At 44.3% G+C, this 24,203-nt stretch overlaps 1 protein-coding gene across 2 annotated transcripts in view; it reads right to left on the bottom strand.

Annotated features, from left to right (window-relative positions):
• The window catches only part of RHOH (ras homolog family member H), a 145,774-nt gene that overhangs the window by 69,252 nt on the left and 52,319 nt on the right, over nt 1–24,203 (bottom strand). The window contains exon 2 of one of the 2 annotated variants that reach the window (XM_069631769.1): nt 11,251–11,320. The exons of the other annotated variant lie outside the window; for it this stretch is intronic. The gene's annotated coding sequence lies outside the window, so the exon portion shown is untranslated. The remainder of the gene's footprint in view (nt 1–11,250; nt 11,321–24,203) is intronic. 2 annotated transcript variants of the gene reach the window in all.

The following is a 24,203-nucleotide window of genomic DNA, read 5'->3' on the forward strand; positions in this document are numbered from 1 at the left end:
TTTTATTGCGGTACATTTGATAGCTTAATGGATTTTTAACAATGTGAAGAGTTGTTTTTTTCTTTTTAAATGAATGACATTACAATCCATATGAGTATATATACTATTTATTTTTTACTGTACACGATAACAAAATGCATTGGTTAGGTAGTTATACACGTTTTTTAAAGGGACGTATGTAATAAGCTGTGGAGTTTATAATATAGTTTATTTGTTCAGACAAATGTAAGCTTCGATCATAAATGAAGTGTTTTTATCTTGGAAAGTAGAAGGTAGTCGGTATCATTGACTGAGAATATCTGTGGCAATACATTAAATGTTTTCATTTTAGCTGGTGCATCCATTTCTGTGATCTCAGTTTTTGTACTTTTCAGGCTGAGTCAGTTCATATCCATGCACTCCTTAATGCTGTTTATGAGTTCATCCGGTTCAGAATTTTGATGACAATCATCACTAGATAACTTAAAATATAACTGGATGCCATCAGAATGGCAATGGTAGTCTATATATGGACTTGCCAAGAGATCATGCAGTGGTATCAAGTATGAGGTCAAAGCAGACTCCGGTGGAACAATGCCAATGAAAGTGAGCCATGTGTGACGATTAGATAGAAATCAGTAAAGAAAATGTCTTTGCAGAGTCTGACAGCCTGGCCACCAATGTCCATTTCCCTCCTATAATTGGTTGGCCAGGGTGTCAGTGATGCCAGAAGGTCCACCATGACAAATAATTAGGCACACCGAAGCAAGTCCCGTCAAGTCCCGCTTAGATGCGCTACTTTGCTCTGCATCTTTGCTGCTTCTCTGCTGCTACGAACCTTCACGAGCCTTAAAGACTTCTAAGGACTCACAAGGTCGATTCAGAACTACATATACCAGCAGGTGAACATAATCACCAGTGACTTGAATTACATAACACTGAAAGTGTTATTAAGCTTCTAACACGTTCTTTCTGCACTTGTGTAAGCTGTCTGCAACTACCTGAGGAAGAGCTATATAAACGTGAGCGTGAGCGCACCGCGGTCGTGCACCGACGCAAGTCCTGTCAAGTCCTGCTTAGCCGCTTTGCCGCGCTTGTCGCGGGTTGCGGGCAGACCTTTCCTTTTGCCCCACTTACTGTATCTTTAATCCCTTTTCATTTCCTCTGATTGTTTATTGCTGGAGCTTCTGTTGGAGTTTCCAATCTCTTTAAATCAAAAAATAAAATGAAACGGAACCTGACAACTTTAAAATCAGGTATTATTAATCTATATGCCCCTAACCAGGATACGGCGGCCTACTTTAGGACCCTATATGGCAAAATTGGCCCTCTATTGGGCGGCGCAATCTTATGGGGTGGGGATTATAACTGTACATGAAACCCTAAAATGGATAGATCAGACAATAAACCAGACAGACCCACTCCAGCCGCGAAGGCACTGCAGGCCTTACTGTAAGACATGGGACTTGAAGATGTCTGAAAACAGCTACACCCAACAGATAGGCAGTAGTCACACTACGAAGCTCCACAAAACTTGCACACGAGGCTGGACTACATTTTTGTCGCCTCTGAGCTGGTGGGAGAGATGATGGGTGCGGAATACAAGGCCAGAGTGCTATCGGACCACTCCCCCTTGGTCCTGGAGTGGCGACACCAGCCCCCCAGAGCGAGAATCCCGACGTAGAAGTTCAGAGATGAAGCCCTGCAAGACTCGGGATTCCGGGAGTTAATTGAGGGAGGCGATCACCGAGTATTTTGATATTAACACGGGTAGTCTCCAATCGGAGGGAACCTTGTGGGAGGCATTCAAAGTAGTAATACGCAGAGAAGCCATTTCAAAATCTAGAGGGCTCCAGGGGGTGTGGAGCGGGAGTTGCAGGAAACAGAGAGGAAGCTGGAAGACATAATGCGTAAGGGGGCACCTCAGAGGTGGACGTGGACAGGATAAAGCTGCTACACCAGGCTAGCAGCGAGTACTGGGATAGATTGTGCAAGCAGAGCTACAAGAAGTACGTTGAGAGGCAACACGCGAGTGGAGACAAGCCGGGTAGGCTGCTGGCATGGTTACATAAAAATGAAACACCTCGGCCAGCGATCAGGGTAATTAAAGGGGACGAGGGCCAGTGCTGGGACACCCAAGAGGGAGTCAATGAGGGGTTCCTTAGATATTATAAACGTCTGTACGGAGATGCAGGGGAAGGGACGGCTCATAACATTCAGGAAACACTAGAGGACATAGGCCTGCCCAAATTAGATGATCGGGAACGAGAAGACTTGGACGCCCCAATCACACTAGAAGAACTGGAGATAGTGGTTCAGCACCTGTCCACGTGCAAGGCCCCAGGGCCGGACGGGCTCCCCAGGGAATTCTATAAAGCGTACAAACAAGAGGTGCTCCCCCCCCCGCTGTTGGCCATGCTAAATGAGGCGTTCGAGCATGGCAGACTGCCAGAGTCCCTACGAGAGGTGGTGATCATCCCACTCTTAAAACCGGGAAAGCCAGATACAGACTGTGGGTCATACAGACCCCTATCGATGCTTAATCAGGATGGCAAAATCCTCACAGCACCGCTAGCGAACAGGCTCAAGAGAGTCATTGGCAAATTGATACATCCTGACCAAACAGGCTATGTTCCCGGCAGGAACATAACCGACAATCACAGGAGACTCCACCACATTATTGACCAAACGGAGAAGGATCCCGGCGAACTGGCAATAGTCTCGCTGGATGCCATTAAGGCCTTCGACTCGGTGAGATGGCCCTGGTTGCTGGCGACTCTGAGGGAGTACGGGATGGGGCCAGGGTATCTGAGGTGGGTCAAAATGTTATACAGCTCCCCAATTGCTAGGGTCAAAACGGGCGGCACTATCTCAGGCAAGTGGCAACTCAGCAGGAGCACTAGACAGGGCTGCCCCTGCTCATCCATGCTGTATATCGTTACATTGGAGCCACTGGCAATCTGCCTCAGACAGGGAGATAGGGATCCACACTGCAGGGGGTTCGCACCTCATATCATTGTACGCCGATGATATACTCTTATATCTCCGCTTCCCAGAGGAAAATTTACAATTTGTCCTGGAGGTGATGGAACACTACGCCACCCTCTCGGGTATTGCAGTCAATCCCAAGAGATCGAGTATGTTCCCCCTGGGGAGGTACAGACACACCCGGCCTGCAAACCTACCGGTCTTGCCGATACCCTGGCAGACCGAGTTGTTCCGGTATTTAGGAATCAACATATATCATTCGATGGAGCAGGAACACAAACATAATACATTAAAGGCAGTTGATGGCATTAAGAAAAGCACAGGTTTTTGATCCAGACTGCCCTTGGCCATGATGGGTAGAATGGCCCTGATTAAGATGCAAGTCCTTCCCAGACTACTGCACTTTTTGGCGAACATCCCGTTTGCGATCCCTAAACAGTTTGTTGTTAAACTTCACAGTCTGTTCGGGGGCTTTTTGTGGCACAACTCCAGGAACAGGGTGGCACTGTGGAAACTACAAAACTCGTGTGACAGAGGGGGTATAAATCTGCCAAATTTTGAGCTATATTATTTCACGGGACAGCTGCAATACGTGACTAGGTGGTTGTCCGAAGAAGAAACGGCTGAAGCCAGGCTATTGTATAAAGACCCTGCCCCCTTCTTCCTTAGAGAGACAGTGTGTCTGCCTAAACCAAAGGTGCTGGGAATGGCGAGATTGCTGGTGTGAGGGTGGGAAATGTGGCGCAGGGCATGGCAAATAGCAGGAATTCCAACCCCGTTCTCCATGCAGGTGCCGCTAGTGGCTCTATGTGGGGAGGACTCCCAAATGATAAAAGGGATCCGCAAATATTGGGAACTGTTGGGCCTGGCAACCCTTGGAGATATATTGCAAGAGGGGGTAGCACTGGACTTTCAAAGACTAGTGGAGGACACCGGGGTGCATTAAGGACAATATATTACTTACACTAGAATCACCAAACGGGTGCGAGAAAGTTGGCCGGAGGCTGTGCTCACAGAATAACCTGAGGCAACCATCGAGACGATGTATGATATTTCGGAGGGTGGGCATGAGATATCTCGTCTATATGAGCTACTGGGGACCAGGGCGGGAAAAGAGCTGCTCCAACTTAGGCGAGACTGGGAGGAGGAAGTGGGAAAACCCATGCTGGATGGGCAATGGGACAGAGCCCAAAGGTATCACAAGAAGGTGTCCCGAAACGCGAGGCTTCAGCAGATTCAATTGTATGTCACTCATAGGGCATACATGACCCCCAGCAAAATAGCCAAGTTTGGAGGATCGACAGTACAGAAATGCCCACGGTGCGGGGAGGAGGGAGCGAGGATGCTACACATGTTTTGGGCTTTCCCGTAGGTGGGGAGGTTTTGGATGGAGCTGAAGGCTCGCCGCGCTGAAAAAGGAATTACTTTTGAGGTAGAGTCAGCTTGGGCATGCATGCTGGGGAGTTTTACCAGACCACGTAACCTGAAGCACATCAGTAAAATGAAAGACCTGGCCTACATTCTGGCCAAACGGAGAATTGCAATGGGCTGGAAGGCAGCCTAACAGCCCAGAATTATGACATGATGGGCGGACCTGATGAAATGGGCAGAAGCAGAAACGACCGCTTGGTATGAATCAGTCAGCAGGGGGGGAGGAGGAGGAGGTGGGACCCCTGATAGCATGGAGACAATTGGTGGCCTCAATGATAGGACCCTCCCAGGCGGACCACAGTGAAGATGATACGGAAGAGATAACCGAAGTAGACACGCCTGAAGACAAGTAGGATAACGACATGGAAACAGGGTCTCGAGTTAAGGGGTGGGGAGGGGGAAGGACCGAAATGTTTATTTTGTAATAATATGATGCAAGCATATATGTGAATGTCCTTAAAGTTTGTAATTTTGGGAGTTTGTGTTGGAAAAACAATCAAAAAAGTTTTAAAAAACGTATAAATCAGCTATGCCTCCGGTGATGGCAGCGCACCGTACAAACGGGGCTGCTTCTGTATCACGTTCACTGCAATGCCCCCCTAAAAAAATGCGGTTGAGCTCCACACCGCGCATGGGGCTATTAAAATCCAAGGTAAGCTTTGGAATGGACAAATCTGTGGGCATGGACAACCACCCATTTTGACAAGATTTGACCACGCATGGAATCTCACAATTGAGTAAACAATGAGAGATGTTACCCGGAGCTTTATTGACAACAAACAGGCCGGGCCCTGCATCTCTGGCTGTGAATGTTCCAACGCATGATACTGTGGAAAAAAGCGGTAACATAAACCACGTTGCTTCAAATCAACTAAATGCACAGGTAAACAAGAATATTGACTCTGACAGACTGGTGGTATTTGCAAACGAAAATGTTTAGCTAACTGATAGTGTATTACTTTGTAATGTGTTAAATGGCCCCGGTGTAACTCGCCCTAAATTAGCAAAGGCGAATGTAGCGTCTGATTTAGCAATTATTGATTTGGATTTAAATGCGTCATGCTTTACATCACATACATTGTCTGATAATGTGTCTAAAACTCCTGAGTTGTTTAACAATGTTAGTGATATAAATTTGGTTGAAAAGCTCTTTTTTATAGCTCCCACTCCCAGGAAATCAAAGACAAATCAGACATCCTTAGATGTGACAGAGCCTATAGAGACTGCAAATGGCTTAATAGAAATAGCCTTAACATCTATGAATGCCGCGATTCATTCCTTAGCTAGGTTGTTTGAAACATTAGGTTTAAAATCTGATCAGCATTCGCAACAACTTGATCAAATCATAGTATGGCATCAATCTATTAGCAATTTTGGGGGCACTCTGGGGGGGCACAACTATCCCAACAAGTGTAAAGATTTCAGTAAGTGCACAGACCGATCTAAATCCCGAGACCCACTGTAGTTGTAATTCATATAAACATCCAGTGCCCTTTATCTCAGATCCTATTGTTGATTTAGTCTGTGGTGAAAACAACAAACCTGACCAGTGTTCGACTGATAAAGTAAACTACGCTCTATTTCATGGAGCAGCTAGAAATTAACCTGGTATAAATAACAAAACTAAGCACCCGAAAGCTGACCTCACAAAGAAGAGTAAAAATATGAAAAGTGGTAAACCAACATCATCAGCACAATCAAAGCGATTTGTTAAAAAACTAACTCCCCCACGCGCCACGGCATCTCTAGCGTCTAAAGCAATAACAAAACAATATATGCTACAGATACAAACTAAAAAATTACAAGCATCTTTAGATACGAGTAAACAAATAGAAGCATATGAGCCGCTTAATGCCTTGGTGGGTGCGGTTTTGGGAGAAGGGTTGGAAAATTCTAAATGCAAACAGAACAAAGTGGTATCGCAACCCCAGCCCCTTCTACCAGTCACGACTAATGAATCTGACTTAGAAAGACACAGCCAATTTGCTTGTCGGAGAGAAATTAGACAAGCAGTAGACGAGTATATGGCAGCTCAACCAGTGTACAGTTGTTTAAAAATTCCGGCAGAGGTAACAATTAATTGAATATCGAGGAAAATACCATTAGAGCTGATGTACAGCTGCATAAGCAATAAAACCAAAAAGCATCAGCCCGAGTACATGATAGAGTAAACTGTGATCAAGAATTACTTAAGGGGCCACAGAGAACTAAATGTGATGACTATTTGGTCCAGCAACCAAATAGTCATGATATAAAAAAATCTGATTAAATCAACAATAACACAGTTTTTAAATGAAAGAACGATCGAAACTGGACAAACAAATCAAAATCATGGAGGCAACTCTCACAAATCAAAGAAAAAGATCCTTCTAGAAAAACGCCCAGCAGTTCATTCTCTTACAATGTCATGTCGTCCTCTACCAACAATGCAGTATAATCTAAATCGTACATCGGTTCTGGCTATATTCAGCGAGATTCCAGCTCTGGACGACATTGGCTCAATTGACATTGAACTGGTCGAATTCACTGAAAATACGAATAGAACCTCAGTGATTCTGTGGATAAATTCTAGAGTTCTTCAGAATTCGATTTGGGCCATGAAATCAAAGCTTTATGACCTGGGTTTTGTGATTTCATCAGGCCCAGGATTGTCCGTCAACTTTTTGCCTAACGTAGATAATCAATCTGTGGCAAATCAAATAATTCAAAAGAAAATAACACACACATAAGCTTGCAATTGCACTCAGCGAGTTGTAAAATGTTAGCTACCTCCAGTACAAACTACATTATCCATGGCCAGCTGGAATTCAAGAGGCTTTAAGCATCTAATTAATAACAACGCCTCAAATCTGCAGATCCATGATATTGTATTATTACAGGAAACATGGTTAATGACTCCTCCATCATGGAACAATTATGATATATACTTGAATCCAGCTAAAAAGGGTAATACTGGTAGGCCTTTTTCGAGCTTATTGGCTGCAATCAAGTTAAGCTCGTTCACTAAATCGAAAATGTGGTTTTGTCTGAATCCCTATGTGCAAATGACTAAAGTGACTAGACATAAGATCTGTTATGCACTTATTAATGGATACTGGAATCCGCTAGGAATAACCAACGACAGGTTCATAGAATCTATGAATGAAGCTTAAGACTTGATAATACAAGACAAAAAAAACAACTATTTCATCTTAGCTGGTGATCTAAATCTACATTGTCTAGAAGTGAATAGACATACAGAAAAAATCAGATTACTAAAATGGTCTAAATTTGTTGAAAATCGTAATCTTTTCATGTTAAATGGATCACTGTCATCAGATATTCCTCCGAAGTCCACTTGGCACAGAGGTCATAGCCAAGGAATTATTGATTACATCTATGTGAACGCTGCTTTCTTGAACCAAACACATTCGTTCCAGGTAATTCATTCTGAGGCGAGTGATCATAATATCTTGAATGTAACTTGGAAGTTAGAATATATGTTGAAAGAAAGAGAAAATTAATACACTCAAGGCACACTCTTGGTAAACTCAGCCCAAAATAGGCTCTTTCGGACTGTAAAATCTCCAAAAGCGTTTAGAGATTATTATGAGCAACAGACACATGAGACACTAAAATCTGCCGTAATATACCCTGAATTAATGCAAATGTTTCAGTCAAATTCTGTTAGGCAAAGAGCAAAACAAATGCCACATTTGAATACTTTTAATCAGGACATTAAAACAATGAAAACACAAATTAGACGTGAGAAAAGAGAAGCCTTAAAGCTAACACATGACGAGAGAGCAGCAGCTCTAACTCAAATCAGAACACGCTATAGAAATTGGATAAGGGGTATGAAATCGGAACTATATCAAAGTGATGACAGTAACATACTGAAAATATGTCTAGGAAAAACTCTGCCCAATCCTGGAAGATTATTAATCAGGTAACGGCTGGGCACCAGGTTGCAATTCAGACCAACAACGTAAATGAAGATACTTGGGTTAAGTATTATGCAAACCTATTTTCTGCCGTTGATACAACAGTAAATGCTCCGTTAAGTAAGGAGCAAAATGTCTTTCAGCTAAAATTCGATCGTGAAGACATTTCATAATATATACTTAAAGCTAGTCAATCTAGAGCACCTGGTCCCGATGGCTTGTCAAACCTGATTTTAAAGCAATTTCCATAAATATGGGCAGATATATTGTTTAACATGTTCAACAACATAATTACCTACCAAAAAATTCCCAAATCATGGAAACACTCCATTATCATCCCAATTTATAAAAAGGGTGCACGTACCGATCCAGCCAGTTATAGACCAATATCCCTGCTTGATGCACCTGGTAAAATCTTTTGTCGCATCATCTTAAGGGAACTGAACGACTGGACAAGTAAACATCTGAAAAGGGATCCTTTCCAATCTGGTTCCGTCAGTGGGCTAGGCACTGTACCTAACATGATTGCTATAAGCATGTTAAAGTCAAAATATGCTATCCGGAAACAATCCCTGTATTTTGCCTTTATTGATTTTCAAAAAGCATTTGATTCTATTGATAGAACTTTGTTATTTCGAAAACTGAAATCATATGGATGCCCGCCTTCCTTATTATCTCTGATAAAACATCTACACACAGATACTACTATGCAGGTGCGATTGACCCTTGAAGGGCTCTTGTCAACAGCATCTAATACCTATTTGGGCTTAAAGCAAGGGTGTATTATGGCATCGATCTTGTTTAACCTTTTTATCATGGACATGGGAGGAGCTTTTTCTTAACATAGTTTCGGATGTTCCAAAATTGGGAAATCAGCGTGTAGCATGGTTGCTGTACGCTGACGATCTTGTACTAATGTCACAGACCCCGCAGGGCCTGCAAAATTTGCTGACCGCCTTCACTTCATATGCTAAAACAAATAAATTGGTAGTGAATATAGAAAAATCACAAGTACTTGTATGTAAGAACTGAAGACTAACCCGAATTAGCAATTGTTTGTGGACCCTACAAGTCCCTACAAGTAGTATCAGACTATAAATATTTAGGTATCGCAATTCAGGACACTGTTGGAAGCACGTTATTTCTCGCCACCATACAGTCCAAATTGTTAAACTTGATTTCTCAAGCAAAGATTGTGGTCCACAAATACTGCAAATATACGTATAAACACGTTTTGCTCTTTTATGAACAAAAAGTTATTCCGACCTTGATCTATGGAATAGAAACTATGTTGTATAACACAGACAAAATGTGGAATGTTATCGAGGATCGGTTCTGGAAGAAGGTATTACATCTCCCAACTTGTACACCTATGGCAATTATACGGTTTGAACTGGGTTTGATATCATTAGCTGCCCGAGTACTGTGGCGTATGTGCACCTTTTTCTGTAAATGCTTACTGGGTTTGGAATATAACACTATCTTAAGCACTGTAGCCTATCAATTAACCTCATCTAACAACGAATTCTCTCAGAAGTGGCGTAATTGTGTGTTGAACATCTTAGTGGAAGCAGATATTACGGTAATACTATTACTGGAAAATCCTACCTGAGCTAAGGCTAAATTCTTTCAGTGGGACTGGATAAAAAATCGCGATTATTGCCAGAAGTACAAAGATTTTGACTCTAATAATTTTGGTCATAAAAGGTTACGTCATATGTCAGGTTATCTATTGAAATGCCCTTCTCAAATCATAAGTAGTAAATATTTACGATTCAGATTGAATGTGTGTCTCACAAAAGATATCCTGGCAAGGAGAAAAATCATAACCCCTGACCTGAACTTTTGGCTGCATTGCAAGATTGCTAATGAAAAGGAAACACTACAACATGTAATAGTGTCTTGTCAACAACTGAATGTACTTTGTAATAAGCACTTTAAAAATTTGCTATGCATAAACAATGTGGTAGAGGATAAAGAAATATGGCAACGGTTATTTTCAAGTACGAAGTTTACAGTAATCAAAGCAATTGTGCAATTTCTAGAAATTACTGCCAAGATGAAACTAGAGAATAGAAATGTATAAAAGTATGAATGAACTGGAAAGCTGGTAAAATGAATGTAAATAGTATTTGTTTTCTTTTTAATGTATAAGTGAACTAATCATTTTATAGATGTTTCTTTGTATATCAAATCATGTATAGAAAACTGTTTTTTAAGTGTTGAATGTGGAATAATAAGTTTGTATTTGTAAAATTGATTTAATCAGCTGAATCAAATAAAAAAATAATAATAATAATAATTAGGCATGGTGGTTGTCCACAATCCATAACAGGGGTTCCCTCACATTCACTTAAACCATTGCTGTGCCACGATACGGGCAAACATTAGACAGTTTATCACCTAGGCTAGAAGCAGCATTCTGTACCAGATGAATTCCCAGGTGCATGGCGTTCCATAATCCAGACTGGAAATGACTGTTGTTCTCCCAGCCTACTCTGTGAGAAATCGAACTCTCAGAAAGAACAGGATGAGGCAGCAATTTTTAAACTGAGTTGAAAGGAAGAGTTCGCTGTCCAGGTTGCAACCCAAGTGCTACCATGCGTATGTCCTTTAAGACATCAACTTGGATCAGAGTGTATAGCAGACAATATATAGCAGACAGCTGTTCATCTAGGGTATATTTACACTGTAAACCCAATATAAAGCCCTTCCCCAGAGCCTAAAGAAGATCTATGGTGCTGGAACCAATCACACTCGCGCTGATCTTGTCTCATAGGTAATTCCTCCATTTCTGCTCCATCCATGACAAAAGCATCCAAAACGTTAAGATAAAATTAGCAAGAGCGCAAAATCCCAAACACATAATTCATCACGCAGATGAATTCCAAACTCCATTTCGACATATGGGAACCATGTGGTACCTTACCGGCTGTAGAACAGATCATTGCTAGGAGACCAGTCTCTTCCATGACAGTGAAAAATTCGAGGTGATTTGGCTGAAAAAAATAGTACAAGAAACATTTAGCATGCTGTTGTGTCAGACCCGTCCTTTACTAAACCGACAGTAAGAACGTGTATTATCTGAAGATTCAACAGGTTAGTGTGCTGTACACGTCCCACAACGATTCCTTCTACAGTTTGATCATATGAGGCATAGCCTAAAATAAGTGTGGCTAATCCTTAATACTGGATCCATTGAATGTTAGTGGGAGGAGGCAAATATGATTGGGGGGTGAGCATATCTCATTTTCTTGTACTCCCTGCTTAAGAGTAATGAGCGCATGGACTCCATTATATGCCTCCTCTCTGCCAATCAGAATGCTCGGCATGCAGTAAACAAGTTCTGGTATAGAGCCCCTTCCAAACATCCTGACTTGAGCAGCAGCCTGACAAACAGCACAGAAACAAACGTCTTCAGCTGAGTAACAGCAACAATAACACTCACCGCCCGATTCCCTAAACTAACAGGCAGCAATGAAACATATGTAAAGTGTATTGCTACTAGTTCCATGTTTATTAAATTACCATTACAAGTTACTTGTGTGTGTGTGCCCATTTCCTCTCCTGACAATAAAAACATGTTCCTTTTTAGTTGCATCATTCCATGTGCTAATAGCCATGTAGACCTCAAACGGGGTTATTATACCTTGGAATAATGACTCTTTGCCAACATATAGCCCTTGGCTTCACCTTGGGCAATAACTTGGGGGCAGTTGTAATGGACCCTTCCCTCAATATATACGGCTTAAATATATTTTTTTCTGCATACTTTTTTAATAACCAAATCCGAATGCAGACGCCCATTTAAAAGAGGTGAGCAATTCCCCAGAGCAGACCCTGTCCACCGCTCAAAGGCTCCGCGCAATTACCAGGTTCCCGTGCCTTTCACTGTCTGACTGGGAAGCATGCAGTAAAGATGGCCGCCATGTGCGTAGGATGGTATTAGAGCACGTAGGCATTTTTTCATCAGCAATTGGCCTCATTAATTGAACACACTCGTTTGCACTAAAATGTGAACACTTTTGAACAACAATGTTCTTGTGTCCAAAACAAATGATTTCTATTGAAAAGAGAGTCAATGCTATGGGGGCAAAGCATTCCCCTTCCCCGCCAAGACATGGTTGAGGCCCTTTGAGGACGTGATGACGTCCAGGGATCTATTGCACGCATTCAGTAATGATGTGTGCATGCAGCTGATCTCCCAATGGCACATAGACTGACTATAAAAAAAAGAGTGCTGTCATTTCTGGATACACTTAATAAAATTCCACACAGAACGATACTTACAGTGTACTTTTTTAAATTCAGAGATAGTTTATTAGTACTTAAACTATGCTGTGAAAATGGAAGACGATCTCGGTCAATTCTGTTCTGAATGTGACAAGTGCACATCCTAAATTGGTAAAACCCACATGGGAAATAATTAAGTTCTAAAGCAAAACTGTTCATAGTCTCTGGCATTTGGCAAATTAATTATAAGAAGGTGTCATGATTTTAAATTGAGCGTTAACACTGTTCATAACATTAACACGGTCCAGCGTTCAATGCAATGGTATTCAATGTATCGACATGGGAAGGATAAAAGGCTGAGTCAGCTCTGCGAGCTTGTTCCATTACAAAGTTCAAAATATTAAAAGTTTTATTGATGCCATCTTCTAGATTCACGAGGATGTTCCCTAACAGGTGACTGTCCAAAGTGGTGGTAGAACAGGTGGCTTGATTGAAGTTGTGTGTGGCTATCAGTGCCATTAGTTGGATTTGAATACATTCATTTCTTGTCTTGGCATTGCACCTTCTTGTCTTGGCAGTGCATCAGTCCTATCATGTAATGTATCCGGATTGTTTAGAATGGATACCATGGTCCACAATACTGCAGTTAGCCATCTACACTATATTTGCAGTTAATTTCATTTTTTTTTTTTTTTAAAAAAGAAATAGAAACTACCCGATACATGATTTCCCCCATGTAATCCACTTAGAACTGCCACTTAAAGGCAGCGTGGTAAATACACATATTTGTTCAGTGTTGGCCGTCAATTCTGCTCGAGCTTTGTGATCGGTAATTCAAGTCATTTATGCTTTGTTTTGTTTATATTAAGAACCAACACTTTATTTGAAAAATAATCTAGAGAGAAGCTTGTGCATATTTGTCTTAACTTCCTTCGACGTCGGCCAAATATCATTTTACCGAAATCACTCATTGCCTGTTTAAAAAAACTGTTTCCAGGAAAGAAGCGAAGCTTTGCCATGTTACAACGCTAGGTGACTCTGAAATTGTGCTGCGTCACTGAGGCCCTCGTGCAGAGCGTCCGATACAGGAGACTCTCCTCCGTAATAATGCCAGCGAGTTTCCACGCTGGGGTATCTCTCGCAGCAGGACTTCTCGATGGCAGAGATCACAGCCTGAAAAGGGCCACCACATTTTTCCATCTTGTTTATATCCGCGTAACGTTTTGTGGCATGGCAAGTGTACAGAAACGCACACACTTTGATTTGAAAACAACATTCGCAATGTTTGGAAGAATATAGACGCATTTTGTAAGCATTTGGGTAGCTGTCTATTGCAATACGGAGAGAGATGCTGAGACGGTCGTACATGCTCTGAGAAGCAGCAATTAAGAACCAAAAATATAAATGCAGAACCTTTTTATTTTATAAACGTAGTTAGTGTTTGTAAATATGCCAATACCTCAGATGCCAGGTCATCAAGAGTACACAGAAGCATTTCGCTCTGGCAAATCCTATATGCGGCCACCAGAAAATTGCACTGCCTCTGGAAACACTGTTTGCCCAGTACACACATATATGTTTGTGCCACATCTCTGAAGCAGTGCTTCATAAAGTGTGGGGGTTGCCACAATAGGAAAAATGCTAATCATAAAACATAGGCCAGTAAAAATGAAATCAGAGTCAAATGTTATGCCAGGAGATGTACCACTTAAAGCTCATCATTGTTCCTGTGCTAATGATACCTTACAGTCAAGGGTACCAGAAAACAATATGTAATACGATGTAGCTGCAAGGATGTTGCCATCACATGCCAGTCACTAAATATGTCAGGGTTAAGCTCAGTGTGCTAGACTGCCGGTGTCCACAAGGCCGAGCCAGTTTCAAACTGACCCGCTTGATCACAGACTCGTGGGCAGTAGGAGCACACGCCCAAGCTCACCTGTGACGAAATGACAAGGATGAGTAGTAGCTAAACCGCCTACTCTGCCCACACACGTCCACAAAACATGAGTGATCCCAATTACAAAGGGGAAATAGGGCCAGTTAAGAGATGTACCTCATTTGCCTTTTGTGATAACGTGGCCCGAGGGGAGGCTATACTCTAAGTGGGCTGTAAATGTGATCCAGTAGCAACCAAACCAGCAAAGTACAACAGTCCAAAATTAAAGGAATGTCCCATCAAAGTTCTATAAAAAAATACATATGTACTTTAGTCAAACGCACCATATGCAAAAATAACTAAATAAAATATGCTACAAAACCCTACCTCTGTGGAAAGAACACAGAATATGCAATGACAGAAAGATGCAGCACTCTGGGCAATGAAACTGGGTCACCAGGCAATCAAATAACACAATTTTCATATAAAAGGATATGTTTTGGTGCAGCAAACAGGTTTAACTGTGACCTAGCATTCTCTAGGGTCCAAAGATAGACCAGGGGGCAGTTAGCAGCCAATAACTTTCCCCTGTTCTTGGCGGTTCAGCAGCGTCCAACCAGGCTTCTTGGTTCTGTGCAAATGGTTTCAATCAGGCTTGAATGTAGCGATTGTATTGTTCTGGATGGGGAGCAGGTGTTGAGCCAGAGTCTTGCTGAGGTTTGCTGTGGTTCAAAGCAACATTCGAAGCAGTGTGGATTGTGAAAAACACTAGGGTCTGTTCAACAGTCAGTTTCGACAGCAAGGATGCTGGTGACTCGATGCACAGTTTGAGTGGAAGGGTTTGATGCAGCATTCGAGGGTCACTGTTTGAGGAGGCTACCAGGGTTGGTTAGGCCATTCATTTGGATCAGTGATAAAAGGCTGGATTCAAAAAGCGGTTTGAATCTGGCAGCTGCACTGTTAAACTTCTAGTTGGAGCTGGGGCAATGATGCACTCAGCTGGTACAGTACGGAGGCAAACTAGTTCCAATTTGTGGCACAAAACTTTGAAGATCAAGCGAGTCCCAAAGGCAGCTCCGGAGCATCCTGTTGGTTTGACTGCATTGAATGGGTTTGAACAATGTCTTTAAGTGGTTTGATGACAAAAACAGAGGAGTCCTGGCTGTTCTGGCTCTCAGGTTGCTGCGAGTCCCTATCCAGGGGCTCATGGACAAGATAGGTCCATGTTCTAATTCTTCCAAACTTGGGAGAGGATGGCAAAGACCTGCAGGCGCCCTTCACCTCCAGTGAGGTCCTGGATACCGGTGTAGTGGTCAAGAGATGTAGGCCTTGCCCCAGCAGCAGGTCACCCCCAATGTGCCCTGGGTATGGTAAGGGAGCAGAACTTGCCTCTGACTTGGACATTCAATTGTCACCTCACTGGCGGAGGGAGTGGTCAAAGTAGGCTGGAGCAGTTGCCAGCAGTGCTCCTCTACTTAAAAAAAAAATAGAAACCATTCCGGAACAGTTTCATTTTAAAATAAAAGTGTAAGAATATGTTAAAACGTGCACTTCCGTGCACTGCATCAGGGGTAGGTAGGAGGGGCGGCCTTAAACTTTAGCATGCCCCTGCAGAGGGGTGAATGGTGGGTGATTAGAAGGGGAGGGTGCGTAAAGCTATATGCTGTGGGGGCAACGGATAAAGTTAATGGAGTTATTTAATATTAATTTAGCATTTTCGTTCGCTGTTTCTATGTACCTTTACACAGTGGTGGGGGTAGAATTGAGGAAAGGCGGGACCCAGGTATAGGGTTTATATTGGGTGTGGCAGGGGATGTGGGGATGTGGTTTGTGGGGGGCAGGCTAGCAGGGAACATAGTTCCACTACTTCTTTTCGACACTTCGACCTTGACTGTACTGTTTCTGATTTTTCAAATATGGCTTCATATGAAATATATCTAAATGCATTTCAGTCTGCCCTGGCTCTCTGTAGGTGACTGTAGGGGTTAAGATTGTTATGTCAGATTGCATTTCTCTGTTATTTAGCTTCCGTGGTGCTAAATTGTACAGGGTAATTCGCATTTGGTGGTGTCAAATTTCCCGGGAAGACATGTTCCACTTTCCATGCATGTTTTTTTTTGTTTAGGCACTATGTGCATAGGTCAGCAACACATTCCAAAAAATAAAAAATAAAATGCACTTGGCAAACGGAGCTTGTCACTTGCCGCAATTTAGCACCACCTTGTGAGCAGTGATGCAATGAGAGTACAATAAAAGAAAAATGCAATTTAATTCAATCTTAATTTACACCAGAAAATGCAATTTTTGAAAGCATACCCTAACCGTTATAGCAGAGTCACCAACTGTTGACGAGCATCAATGCTTGGGGAGCTGAAAGAGTTAAAGAGAAGAGGTGATGGAGGAGCGGCTCAGGCCGCCATGTTGTCAGTTTGGGTCGCGTCCATTTTGTTAGGCGACTGCTTGTGTGGTAAACAGTTCACACTGCAGGTGGCAACTGTTGCATAAGTTGACAGCTACAGTTGGTCTGATACAATAACAGGAAAGTGAGAATCTTGGTGGCCATTTCAAGAGGGTGCGATGAAAGAGCAGAACACCCGCAAATTGACTTCAAAGTACCCCCCGAAAAGGTGGACGGCAAAACTCAACACCTAATGTCGGCAAGACAGCAAAAAACCTATTTTATATGCAAATTAGTACAAATTAATTAAATTGCTGCAGTTACATTAACAGGGGAACGCTGTCCCTAAACAGAAAACACTGTTTTGGAGACACTGGTATGCACAGGTGTTTCAAAATGGAACAACATGGCTGCTAGCTATAAAAATGTTTTAAATGTATTTCTTTTTTTTAATTGTATCATATATGATGTCAACACGCCACTTTGCGGCTATTGCGAAGTTTTCTATTGCATTACCGACTTTGACAAATAGACACGGTAAGCAGTATCGTGCATTTCCTGCAGATTGAGGACTTAGTTCCCTTTCTGGCTTTGTGTTACTGTTTATTAGGACGTGGTGTTCTGAACTTTGGTAGTTGGCTGGGGATCTTAGATTGAGGACTGAGGAGGGCCTTTTGCAGGGACATCGATTCACCAAAATGCCAGGGGTAGCGGAAGTGATATCACACACCTGATGACATCACAGGAAGTGATGCTAGGTGACCTTTGACCTAGATGGCATCCGTCCCTCTTGAACCCTGGTGACCAGAAGTGGCTTGCTGGCGTAAACAATGTACATAAATGTAACATTTTTAAAATGCCAAGCAGGTACTAAAGCAGACAAGAATATTTTAGATGCCAACCGCATTTTAACAAGGGTGCTGCCTTCATATGTCATGGATGGGGTCACTTCAGCATTGTATGGCCACTTGCTTCCATATTATCCCAGTTATAGCTGCATGGCATGTACTGTCATTATATGATAAGTAGAGCCCCTATATTGCCAGCTGCTGTGATATTACAGTATTAAAAAAAATCCAATAGATGCAAGTCACCAACAATGTACAAGAGCACTAATGCTTTGATTAATGATTTGTTATACCTATAGCAATTTCGCCCAAGCACTATACATACTACCTTTTAAACACAATTATCATTCCATCTGAAATTGGTACTCATTTATCAACCTCGGAAGAATGAATAGGGTGAGTTGGCCTTGCCAGGATTCAAAACAGCAACCTGCAGATACATAGATTGCAGCAGCGAGCGTTCAACCCACTGAGCTATGTTACTGCTTTGCTATTCAAAATATAATGCCACAATAAGAAAACACGTACAGACTGGCTGTACAATGTAGGCTAGACACTTAATAACAATTCTCATGTTTGCTGTAGCCTTGATGATGCACAGTAAAAAATGCCATGCCACAGTAAGACATACATAGATGCACCAAAATGCCAATCTAACCACATAATAACTCGTATCATCCTTACTTTATCATAGGTGCCCAGAAAAATAACCATGCCACAGTAAGGAAAGGCTAGACTGGCTGCACCCAGATGCCAGTCTAGCCATTTAATTACACTTAGATTGCTTTGTCAGAGAGGTCCAGTACAAAATGTCAAGACACAGTAAAAATTTGCTAGAATAGCTGCACCAAAATGCTAGTCTAACTACGTAATAACACTTATGATGCTTACTTCATTATATATGCCCAAACAATATGCCATGACAAAGTAAAAAAAAAGGCTATACTGGCTGCACCCAGATGCCAGTCTAGACACTAATAAATATCATGCCTGCTTTATCATTGATAACCTTTATGTATTAGTGCACCCCTCTCCTGCCCCACCCTTCCCACACATCCCTTCTCCCTCTCTCCCTCCCTTCCACTCTCCTCCTGCAACCCCCCAAAATACACTCCTCAGCCCAGTATTACTTCACTATCCCTCTTCCTCGTCCCAGTACGTATGTATGAGGCAAGGTTCCTCATAGGCAAGTACTGGGATGAGGAAGAGTAGGACTAGGAGTAAAAAAGATTAGTGCTAAGCAATCCAGGTATTTAACACAAGCACACACATTCACACACCGCCTTCTCACTTACACATGCACTCATTCACCATTCACTCACACAAGCACACCCAGCTGCCCAAACATCATGCACTCATTTACACACATTACATGATGTATACACACACACGTACATTACATAATACACACGTACATTACATAATACACACACACACACACACACACACACACATACACATTTATAGTTCAAATGTATTTCCTTAACTTTCAGAATCCACTGTTCCTCCTCTACAGGCATGACTCTGGCTCCCATGCCCCAGCATGCACGCAAGGAACCCAGCTCTGGTTCCTGTCATGCACAGCAGAGCACAGGAGCCAGAGGCATGCATGTCCTGATGGGGGGAGGGGAGATAGGGATCAGATTTCAAAATGAAATAATTTATTTTTGAAGTCACACTGACTGATTTCAAAAAGAAATTATTTCTGCTACGAAAACCGAAAAGGAAATATATGCTTTTTGAAGTCCGAGTGACTTCAAAAAGAGATGATGTCTTTTTGAAATCCAAGACCTCCTTCATGGGTTGCAGGCGCAGGGCCAGGGGTCGCACAGTGGTTGCCAGGGGTTGCAGTTGTGATCTCTAGCGACCTCCAAATGACATCCCTGGCCTTTTGACGTATAGGGATCACCCTCATAGTTTGCATGTTTCTTATTCAACTTGGTAAATTGTCTGATCTGCCCTCAATTGTATGACTTGGGTGTTCAAAAGGTTTTACATATTTGAAAGAAGCTAAGAGCCTTGCCATCAAAGGTCTTGCGCATACTGCCAAACCTAGCTCTGTCTAGGGGTGGTCGAAATTACCAAGGCCTGGTCAAATTGCAGTATTTCACACCAGTTTTGCCAAAAAATCGGAGTCCATGTGTCAAATCCGCACTGCTCCTGCATCCCGGCCCGCCATGGAAATGGAAGAGGGGCTCTGTATTGAATCCCGACTTAGGTGAGTATTTGTTTGAATGAACAGGATGCGGCGAACGCACAACCCGTTAATTAAAACAAATTGACTGCTATCAGCACCCCGGATTAAAAACCTGGGGTGCTAATGTCACTCAATACCCTCACTGGCAGCTGGATGGATGGTAACAGCACCGGAGCCCATTGTTAAGCCTCTCACTTTGCTCAGGTCTATAACTTGGGCCCGAGCCGTTACCGCTCAATCCAGCCTGCCGGCTCGGGTATTAGGGCCATTTTAGCGCCCTAAAGGTGGATAGTAGTCAATCAGGTAGCCTAGTATTCTCTGGTATAATCCAGCATTTCAAGCAAACAGCACCACCACCCTATTTCTCAAACAAGAGTGCTAAGGGCTCTTTAAGTGAAAAGTAAAGACAGACTCTCAAGTCCGGTGGCTTCAGGAACTACTGCACAAGGTCTACTTTATTTTTAATCTGAAGAGCCCTTAGTAACTACGTGTTAGCTATGAGGGTGCACAAGATGGGGGCGTGGCCAGCACGCATGCTGTAAAGACAGGTTCCCGTGGAGCTCCGTCCGAGATCCTGCTGAAAAGACTTATTAATGCTTAAATAGCCCTGCTACACTCGATCTAACTGCATAATCCAGCAGGGGAACCAACCCCCATCACTCGACCAGACTCCTGATCCAAGTCGCAAAGGAGAACTCGAAAAACGCGGAGCCTAAAGTCGAGCCCCAGGGGAAAGCAAGATGGCGCCGCCCGCCGCGAGATGAGACTGACGCGGCAGCCGACTCGAGGCCCCGTGGAGCCCACAGCAACAACCGACAGACTGGACCAGCTGAGCCGCGGCCCATCTCGGCGCCAAAGGCCGAAAGAGCAGAACGCTGCGAGCCGCGGACCCTAAAAGGTGAGAGCGGACACGACTATCCGGGGCTCGCCACGCGGGGAGACCTTCGGCCCCGCAAGCAGCGTACACCTGCGTATTATTGCACACCGCTGGGGGCGCCGGGCCTGCAACCCGAAGTATCGCCCGAGCTCCAACCCAGGAGCACGTAGCGGAGGCCGAGAGTGAGCACTGAGCCACCCGGATACACCCCCCGGCGAAAGCGACGGTGTGCAGACCTTCTGATTTGGGCCCACGGTGAGACACTGGGCCGCGCCGCAATCCGCGGAATCCGAAGACCATCAACGGAACGGTACCTGCGGAGCTGGCACGATTCAACGTGACCACATCTGAGGGACACACAGCGAGAGGGGAGAGACCCCCTAACACACGGAAGGCCACCCAGCCGAGGCAGGACAACACAAGGGGCCCGCACCGCGAACATTGGGGGTGCTAGCCACAGACGGGCCGCGGAGCATCGCTCGAAGACCCCAACAAGTAACACCGGGACCGTGGCATTAACCGCAGGAGATATCCCAGCACCACATAACCTGCGAGTCGAGAGCAGGAACGGGAGGGACCCAGGGAAGGGGATGTCACCCCCCAAGAGCAAACCGAAACTGGTCACAATGGACTCATTTACGACGGCTAGACCCCAGAGACAACCCCAACAGGACCAGGAACCTGCGGGGGAACCCCCACAGAAGGAAGAAGACCTCAAACACGCACAGGTACTCCAGGCAATATCAGCCCTTCGCACATCGGTGGAGGGGAAGATAGAAGAGGTGAAATCGGACATACAGCTCATGCGTCAAGATGCACGGAATCTCACGGAAAGGGTCAAGACGGCGGAAAGCACACTAAAAGACACGGTGGAGGACACCCAAGAACTGCAGTCGAAAGTACTGGAGCTTGAGCAGAGGGTGGTGAGGCTGGAGGCACGGTCAGAGGAAGCAGAGGGCCGAGCCCGCCGAAATAATGTTCGCATATTAGGGGTTCCCGAAGACATGGAAGGCCCGGACCCGACCGACTTCGTCGAGACGCTACTACTGCAGGAGATAGGCCCAGGGAAGCTCACCCAAGGGTTCTCAGTGGAAAGAGCCCACAGATCACTCCAAAAGCGCCCACCGCCAGGCTCGCACCCACGACCAATCATAGCTAAAATCCTGAATTTTCGAGACCGTGAAACCATACTACGATACTCAAGAGAAGGAGGAGAAATCAAACGAAACGGCTCAACGATAGTCATTTATCCAGACTACACGCCCACTGTGCAACGAGCAAGGAACTCTTTTATCCCAATAAAGGCGCAATTACGAAAACACAATTTAAAGTATATGCTGCTCTATCCGTCACGCCTCAAGGTCCTCTACAAAGGAAGAGCAACATTCCTGGAGACACCTGCTGCAGCAAGCCTATGGCTGGAACATAACAACCTGGCCGACGGCAAGGAAGATCCAGCGAAATCGGACAAGGGATAACATCACACCCACCAACACAATAAGCAAGGGGAGACCCCCCCGCACAGAGCCAACAAAGCAGTCACTGAGACCCCAGAGACATATCATTAAGCAGATCGCTGTACCGGACGGAAACTCGAAGGACCACACGAACACTGAAAAACGACCCACCCCTACGGAAACTGTGTGGGTAACCCACCTACACACACCCTGATCCGGAAGGCCAGGAACGGCCTGGAAGGCTCGGGACCCCCCGAGCGTTGCAAGTTGGAAGCAACTGCTGGGGACAGTTTAAAGTTACATGGTTTGCTGTTCCCATTCAGAAGAATGGAAGTTACTATTTTTGGTAAGTCTCCGAGATCGATCAGAAGGGGTAGAGGAGCAAGATGGAGGGAAAAGGAAAATCGCCTCTTGTCACACACAGGGGAGGGGCCACCTACGCCTGCATTTAGCACGCGAATACCGGGCAAAAGGGAATTGAACGGACACTATGCCCACTCCAAACCACCATGACTACAACAGCAGTTAAAATAATGACTTGGAATGTGCGAGGTTTGGGGACATACATTCGCAGAAACAGAATTAAGACTTACCTGAATAGAAAAGGGGTGAAGATAGCACTACTACAGGAAACTCACTGCACAGCAGACTCACTAACCAAACTTCAAACGCACTGGGGGGGGCAGGGTTTTGGTACTACATACTCCAAATACGCCAGGGGAGTATATACCTGGATACACCCACAGCTCCCTTTCCGCCTGAGAAAATCAGTAGTTGACCCAGAGGGTAGATTTGTTATATTATGGGGACATATAGAGCAGACAGAAATATGCATAATCAACTCTTACTTCCCCAACAGCAACATACCGGCTCACCTGGACTCACTATACCCCAAAATTGTGCAACACAGAGATAGCTTACTCCTGTGGGGAGGCGACCTCAACTGTGTATGCGACCCGACAATTGACAGATCCATCCCCCACCCGAAGGGCCCATCGGCAGCGACAACGGCACTGACTACAATGATAGAGAGACTGGACCTAGCAGATGTGTGGCGTGAAATGCACCCAATGCAGAGAGGCTACTCATACTATTCATCCCCCCACAAAATATACACGAGAATAGACCACATCCTCATAGGTAGAGAACACCTGCCACAGATGGAAGGAGCACAGTATTTGGGAAGAACCATATCTGATCACTCCCCACTAATGGTGACATGGAACCACAGTGGCCCCAGGCCCCCAATCCCCATGTGGAAAATGCCAACAGAAGCACTCAAAGACCCAGGCTTCAGGGAGGAGCTACAAGAATCCATAGACAACTACATAGACAAAAATGTGGGAAGTGTGGAACACAGCAGCACGATATGGGATGCCCTGAAAACAGTAATAAGGGGAGAAATTATTGCTAAGGCCGGGGGAATGAGGAGACAGCTCAGGAAAGAACTAGACCAGCTGGAAAAAGAGATAGAAAGAATAGAGGCACCCCAGGCAGGCAACCAGAACAGGGAAACGGAACTTCGAAAACTCAGGGGAGAAAATGATTCGGCGTGGAATAGGCTGGAGAAGCTCGACCACGTGACAAAAACAAATAGGGCACACATAGAGGCGGACAGACCGGGAAGGCTGCTGGCCTGGTTATGCAGAAGAGAGCACCCTAGACACTCCACCACGGCATTACAAGACGAGGAAGGGAACACACATCACACACAACAGGGCATAAACGACACCTTCAAACAATACTACACAAAACTCTACTCGCATGCAGAACAGGTCCCTCCAGAACAGATTTCAGGCACACTTGAAGAGATAGGACTCCATAGGATATCACCCGAGCAGGCCCAAATGCTAGATGCTGAAATCACACTCGACGACATAACAGAATCTATCCGGTCTCTGGCAACGTGCAAAACACCCGGCACTGACGGCCTGCCCCCAGAATTCTATAAAGCATATGAACCCTCCCTCACACCCCTACTACATGAGGTATT

The sequence above is a fragment of the Ambystoma mexicanum genome, chromosome 6q (genome assembly GCF_040938575.1).
Source record: "Ambystoma mexicanum isolate Mex_15411 chromosome 6q, UKY_AmexF1_1, whole genome shotgun sequence".
Lineage (NCBI taxonomy): Eukaryota > Metazoa > Chordata > Amphibia > Caudata > Ambystomatidae > Ambystoma > Ambystoma mexicanum.